The sequence below is a fragment of the Aplysia californica genome, unplaced genomic scaffold (assembly GCF_000002075.1).
Source record: "Aplysia californica isolate F4 #8 unplaced genomic scaffold, AplCal3.0 scaffold00106, whole genome shotgun sequence".
In the NCBI taxonomy this organism is placed as follows: Eukaryota; Metazoa; Mollusca; class Gastropoda; order Aplysiida; family Aplysiidae; genus Aplysia; species Aplysia californica.
The window spans coordinates 891,676-897,591 of record NW_004797376.1 but is presented as its reverse complement, the minus strand read 5'-3'; positions in this window follow the sequence as shown (position 1 = coordinate 897,591).

The following is a 5,916-nucleotide window of genomic DNA, read 5'->3' as shown; positions in this document are numbered from 1 at the left end:
CTCTCTCTCTCTCTCTCTCTCTCTCTCTCTCTCTCTCTCTCTCTCTCTCTCATACCCCTTCTTTCTCACATAAGCAGTTTAAACTCATATCAGCTGATGACAGTCTTGGCCAAAGTAAACAAAGATAAAACTAGTAACAACCCAGACAGTGTTATCACTCAGTTACTCAATCTAACGCATTCCGTATTTCAAGAAATGGGGACAGGGAAAGGTGCCCCCATACCCAATGGGGACAGGGAAAGGTGCCCCCATACCCAAAGGAAATCTGACGCCTTGATCATTGTGCAGGGAGAACTTACCACGTTATACCTTAAGTGCGGCCAACTTTATTATTTTATTGCTTCGACGAGATGGCACTTAAAGACTGTGACTATTGTCGCTGGGTTTTCAGAATGATAATAATGCGGTGAAATGTATTATAGCCCTTACAAGCAAGCACGCAAGCAAGCACGCAAGCAAGCAAGCAAGCAAGCAAACAAGCAAGCAAGCAAGCAAGAGTACACAGCGGGGGTACCCGTGCGTGTGTGTGTGTGTGTGTGTGTGTGTGTGTGTGTGTGTGTGTGTGCGTATGTGTATAGGTGTATGTGTATTTGTCTGTATGTGTGACAGGAACGGTGTCTGTGTATCTGTGTGAGAGTATGCTTGGGTTAGAGTGAATGTGTGTGTGTGTGTGTGTGTGTGTGTGTGTGTGTGTTTGTGTGTGTGTGTGTGTGTGTGTGCGTGTGTGTGTGTTTATGTCTGGTTCCGAGCGTGTGTGTGTGCATTGGTGTAAGTGTATATGTGAGAGAAAGAGAGAGAGAGAGAGAGACAGAGAGACAGAGAGACAGAGAGACGGAGAGACAGAGAGACAGAGAGACAGAAAAAGTGAGGGGATGGGGAACTTTTTAGGTGGGGGGGGGGGAGTTCAAGAATAGAATATAATGTTCGCTGGGATAAAAATAGAACAGATTAGATCTACATTTGTTATTTTTCCCCGCCTGCCGGCATTTTCCCGATAACGTTTTTGGGGAATAATATTTTTTTATGTGTTTGAATATACTTGAATTATAGACCGAGCACACTGTAATCGCATTGCTGTTTGTTCTCTTTGAAAACTTCTCTGCGCTGGTGTGCACAATTGGCACACAAATATGGGGCCAAACGTCAGTCTCAATAATATAGTCGAGAGGATATGCAATTTGGTTGCAACTAGATCTAGAGTTAAACTGGCATTCCTCAGGGAACTGTCATAACGCCAGGGTGCACTGACTTCATCATCATTTTCCAGTGCCTGATCTGTAGCAGACCTCGGCGATCATGGTTCTCCATTCATTCTTTTACTCGGATGCTCTTAAAAAGCTACGTTTCCCTGATCTTTCCCTGTCACCCACTTGTTCAGGTTCCCCAAGTAGGTTGCTCTGGGCCTACCACTGCCTTGTTTACCGCTGCACTGTCTTAGATATTAAAATACAAGCCAGAAGGTATTTTCAAGAGCGGTTTCAATTTTTAAAATGTAGATGGGTTTTTAAAACACAATTTAGATCATTTAGGAGTCAGGTTTCTGACCCTGCCTGTAATTGGGCCAGCCCAGACTTAAAGTGATACAGCACCCCAGCAGAAAGACCGAGATTCTCGTTAAAATGTCTCCCCACCCGGGATTACAACTTGGGTCTCTTGCGTGCGACAATGAAGAGTCTAACTGCTACACCACCGACGCCCCCCTGAGCAGATTAAAAGAGGGTTCTTTCTGTTTTGTCAACAGAATAAAAACATAAATGAGTTTGTCATATCTGACTTGCTGCAAGAGTCCGCCGTAAGCTTACGGCAGTTGCGAATTACATTACAGTTTATTGTTGTTGTTACTGTTGTTGCAATCTCCAAAGTAGAAGAAGGATAATTAAAGCCATCAGTCTACACTACCACAGCAGAACCAACTTGATATTTGTTGAGATGGACAACATTTGATGTGGTCGTTTTCGGCATGCGTGAACACGTCAAAGGTTAAGGAACGCAAGGCTGGAATAACAGAGTAGCCTACGAAAGATCTGGGTTTTTTTTCTTTCTTTTTTAGAACTACATTGTTAAGATGCATTTAAACTAGTGGTTTACTCGATTAGTTTGCTTAGTTCGAGATAATTACGAATAATATGACATTAGATTTTTCATCAGAACTTAAAATTAGATAATTTTTGTTGTTTCCCCTGTCAAGGCCAAAGGCCAGTGAATCACCAGACGACCCCTCTGAACTGCCACAAGCGGCATTCCAGTCGACCCGACTTTTATTGGGAGGGTACAGGGTCGTTTTGTAGGACAAATCCAAACGAAATTATCACTGATTGAATAAGTAAAAACTGGTGCTCTAATTCAAGAACCAATTTCAAAATAGACATGCGACTTTTGGTCTGTTTGTTTCTGCTTGGATGGACATTCAGTGAGGTCGACAAAATGATAAACTCCTAACCCATTGGTTCCTAAGCTCCTGATCCTAATTTTACCCAAAACTTCGCCTCCCGTGACCTTCCCTGCTCAGGGAGAGAAAGCTTCAAAGCGAGAAAAAAATGGGGAAAAAAAGAAACCTCAGTAATTCAGCACAAGAATGTGATCAAAACGAGGAGTCTACGGGAAAAAACGGGCAGTCACACAATGGAATTGTGAGGATGTCAATTTTAACATCTTGCTGACTCATAACTTTATATTATTTGTTTAATTGGTGAAGTATTGTTTTGTTGAATGGGAAATCTAACAACAATAATCAACCAACAATTGAACAGAAATACAGTTATTGAGTTAACATGCCTTCAAAATTGTTACCTTCACTATTTTCAGTTTATGAACATTCACGTTATTCCCATGACAGTTCATAATATGTAAAAGGACGTTGACATGTTGATATCTCATTATGTGGTGTATTCATTGCACCGATCTGTTAGTGTTTAAGTGTTATCGCTACGTCACTTTTAGCTGATGATATGGATTGGTTTACTCTTATCATCGTTATTTGTTGTTGTTGTCTTTTTAATTGGTTGATTGGTTAGTTGGTTGGTTAGATATTTAGTTGGTTAGTTAGTCAATCATTCAGTTAGTCTGTTAGTTATCTAATTGACTGGTTGGTTGGTTTGTTAACTAGTTGGTTAGTTAATTAGTTAGTTAAATCGTTACTTAAAGTGTTCATGGTGTACGTACTTATTAATTGTAGTCATGAACCCCTCTCAAGGTTCCCACATAATTACAATAGCTTTCTTGGCCAGCCTGTTTATTCCAGTTTTTCCTAATTACCATTCCTCACTCCTGGGGACAAGTAGTGCCATCACTATTGTGCGCGTATTACGTTTATGTGCCGAATGCTGTTTGTTTGAATTCGTTCTGGGGTGAACAGTGGACTTAAAGAGCAGAGTTCATGGGATTGGAGGGTTGTTCTTTGTTGTTGTTGTTTGTTTGTTTTTGGGGGGTGGGGATATTGTTGTTGTTGTTGTTGTTGTTGTTGTTGTTGTTGTTGTTGATGATGTTGTTGTTGTTGTTTTGTTGTTGTTTTTAGGGGGGGGTTCAAAGTATACAGCGTCCAAAACGATTAGGTAGGAATCAAACTGGCAACTTCTTTTTGCAAAGTTCAACATCTGATCTCCTGATTAGTTCACATCTCAGGTGTACATTTTGAGAGTGGAGAAGTGGGAAAGCACTAACATTTAGGTTCAGAAAACGTATGTAGAAGATAAGAAACGGTGCGAAATGGATTCTTTTTACTTGGCCTTTCTTATGAATTTTTGCTCAGCCTTTCTGCAGCTACTTCTTAACTCCTTCTTACTGCTGTCTTTCAGCCACATCCTTCGTCTTATGGTAGGAAATATCTAACGCCTAGCCTTCTCAGATAAGGGCGAAATGTCTCGGAGGTCCTGTGTGCAAGTTGTGCTCATTAAAGATTTTTTGGAGGTTCAAAATCGATAAGAGTAAGCTTCGGCCGCCACTCGGGCAATGTTCAAAATTTCCTACCAAAATTCTTAATGTGTCCCGCGCGCTCATATGATCTTGTCCAGTTGCGTACGCCGTAAACAATTACCAAAAAGAAAAAAAGGGCAGAATCGCTTACTCCCGCCCGTGACTGAACACACTTGCCGATTCCTAATCTCTATTATGATATAATTTACCTGTCCCGACCATAGGTACAGGGGATGATACGTTATCTCTCTCGGTTGTGTCTAAAATTAGTCTTGCTGACCGTTCTTGTCCCAATTTCATGATGTCAGTGTAAAATATAGAACATTTGCAAAATTTTCCACTCTGTTTCTGACGCAAAATCATTTTCCAACAGGCATTTATATCACAAATGGATGTAAGTCGTTGATGATGTTGTACCATATTTTTCAAGAAGCAGCATAGTTTGGATTCGCATGTGTTTGTTGTAGGGTAGCATAAAACAGTATGCAAATGGAAGAATCTATCGTCCACCAAAATTTTCCAGATATCTGAAGTTTTCTAGATATGGTAACTTTTGTGAGTAAGGGATACAGCAACTATCTGGTACATTAATTTGAGGAATACGACTTTAAAGTTACATTTCGTTAGATTACGTAATGAACATGTAATTTAAAATCTTCCATAAACATAGTTTAAAAGAACAATTGGTGTATATAAGCGTGCTATATATAAATATACTGAACGCCATTAAAATGCAACGTTTTCAAAAGTTTATTAAAAAAGCCAAATATGCTTTGATCGTCATGATTTTTGAAGACGCAAGTGAGCAGTTGTTATTCCACACACCCATGCCCGAGTTTTGCTATTTCCAGGGGTAGTTTTCCTCACAATAGAGTAAATTATGCTTTAGTAAAATGTGTTACTTAGTTGTTATATTATAAAAGAATACAAAAGCATTTACCTTGAATATGACCCTTAGCTCTTTCCAAACAAAAGTTCCAGCTTTTTTTCGACCATTTAAAAAAAAAATCTTTTATTACAAGACTCCTTAAATTAGCGAATCTGACCGAATCTTTAGCTTCCGCCTTGTTCATGATGGAAAATCTGCCTGAGAAGCAGCAATACGGCTAAAATGCAGTGCTTGTATTGTTCTAAACTTAAACAAAGATTTAAGCACACTTGAAATATCCGAGATGGGCAAAGAATGGGACAATCTCGAGTGAACAGCCCTGTTCAAGAGAAGCAGACTTTGCTGTCGTATCCTGCGAAATCGTTTCGTTTCGCAAAAGTAACAGCCCATGGCATACATGGAGTACGTGAAAATGTTTCTGTCATCAGTGTGTGTGAGGCGTGAAGCAGTAAGTACAGGACTTAGATCAAGAACGCCTTATTTAGAGCTGCAATTAACAAAGCCGCGACAACAGCGCCGTCCTTATGGTGCGAAACTGCACAAAGAAAAATCAGAATCTCTCAGTCATCTAATACGACACTCCTGCCCTTACACTGCCCATTTAACAAATAACACAATGTGTGGAAGATCATAACATGAATGTCTTGGACTGGCCTGTGTACGTACCCAACATGTGTCCAACAGAGCACGTATGGAATTAACTGAACTGCAAAGTGTGAGCCGTTTTGCGCATCTGCAGCTATTGGGAGATCGCGCTGCTGCGAAAGTGGGAGAGAATTTCCAAACAAAACATTGAAGATGTTATAAAATCCAAGTGAAGAAGTGTTTTGGTCTGTATAAATGATTATGATAACCATAAGGGTGAGAGATTTTTTATTGAGCTTCCATTTGTGTTTATCTGCAAATTTGTCTCCCTGGGTTACTCCGAAAGAAGTAAGACAAGGTATCGAAATCAGTTGAAGTGTGTGATCAAATTGATTCACATTTGATGGAAATTAAATATACTTTAAAAAACACTTCTTTTAATCTATATTCATTTGATACAAACGGGTAGACTCTGCGAACAAAGTGTTGCGTTTTTAATGGCGTTCAGTATATTTTGTATATATATATAT